This window comes from Rattus norvegicus, chromosome 13 (genome assembly GCF_036323735.1).
Source record: "Rattus norvegicus strain BN/NHsdMcwi chromosome 13, GRCr8, whole genome shotgun sequence".
Classification (NCBI taxonomy): domain Eukaryota; kingdom Metazoa; phylum Chordata; class Mammalia; order Rodentia; family Muridae; genus Rattus; species Rattus norvegicus.
The window spans coordinates 83674671-83676223 of NC_086031.1; the positions used below are offsets into that span (position 1 = coordinate 83674671).

At 39.2% G+C, this 1553-nt stretch overlaps 1 pseudogene; it reads right to left on the reverse strand.

Annotated features, from left to right (window-relative positions):
* Positions 1–495: 495 nt before the first annotated feature.
* On the reverse strand, positions 496–1306 carry Rpl7-ps4 (ribosomal protein L7, pseudogene 4; annotated as a pseudogene).
* Positions 1307–1553: the final 247 nt, after the last annotated feature.

Consider the following 1553-nt stretch of genomic DNA (forward strand, 5'->3'; position numbering starts at 1 on the left):
TTTTTATCAATGATTTTATGAAATTCTCTATAGAAGTCTTACATATTTTTATATACATGTGCATTTGGTTTTTACAGTGTTATTCTTAATGAAGTTTTTTTTCTTTAAAATTTCACTTTTAAAATAAGCTCTCTGCTTTACTTTTTCATCATCATCCTTATCATCTGTGAAACCCTATTTATTTGTATCTTAAGGAATATGAAAGAAACACACTTTCATAGTGTGGGCTCAGAGGAAAGTGAAGTTTTTCATTTGCTCTCTCCATGTAGCACAGAGTCTAGAACAATGCAAATTATGTATTTAATATGTATATTCTATAATGAATATACTATTACTTCCTGATGCTTGACAAAGTAAACTGAGAGAGAGAGAGAGAAAGAGAGAGAGAGAAGACAGAGAACACATTTAGGGTTTGTTTTTGTTGAGTGTGTGTGTGTGTGTGTGTGTGTGTGTGTGTGTGTGTGTGTGTGTGTGTGACTGTGTTAGCATGTTGAGGTTCCAGACAAGTATTTTTTTTTAATTTGCCAAGCTGTGACTGTTTATTATAAAAATACCATGGTCAACACTGTAGCTCATCCATCTAATTAGCCTGTTTATCTGGTCGTCCCTGTTGTCAACATCTCCACCTTCTACCAAGTGAATTGTCTTTTTCTTCATTCCACCTCATAGGGAAGAGAGTTGGAAGAGCCACAGAAAGTTATTTGCTTCCTTCAAGCATTTCCCAACTGTATAGATCTCACGAATTAGATCCTCCATGCAGATGATGCCAAATTTACCAAGAGATCGAGCAATTAAAGAATTATCTGTCAAGGCAATGTGCTTTTTATTGATTTTGCCAGAGCCTCGCTTGTAGATGATGTCATTTACTGACTTCAGGTTGGGGTTCGCCCATGCAATGTACAGTTCCACGATCCTCAGCATGTTAACTGAAGCTTTGTTGAGCTTAACAAAGGTGCCATTGAAGATCTGCCGAAGGCTAAGCAACTGCAACACTTTTCACACCTTTGGGCTAACTCCACCGATACCTTGGATTCTGATGACAAAGGCCAATTTCGTTTCTGCGAGCACATACAAGTTCCCAGCTTTCCTTGCCACCCTAGCCATCCGAATCTCAGTCCGTACTGTACTCCTTGTGATAGTGCTTTACCATCTCATAGATGAGCTTCCTCCTTGCCTTTCAAAGTGTCTTCAGGGCAAACTTCTTCCTCAGGTGCTTCACCTTCAACTCTGTGAAATTCCTTTGCTTTTTCTTAAGGGTTTCTGGCTCAACTGCAACCTTCTTTTTCTTCTCTGGTAGAGCTCCCATGGTTCCAGCCAGAAATGGAGAGGGCTCCAGACAAGTATTGAAGGACAAGTTGAACATATAAAACACAGCGGATTAATAGATCTCTGTGCAAGGAGAGTTTATGAAATCCAGACCTCTTTTCGGTGTGTGATAGAACTGGTAGAGTAATTTCAACTGGATATTAAGCTCTTAAATGGCTACTTACATGCCAGTGGTGTTGACTACAGATGGCTTCAAGCTTCTGCATGAAGTTATGTGAGATCTCCTC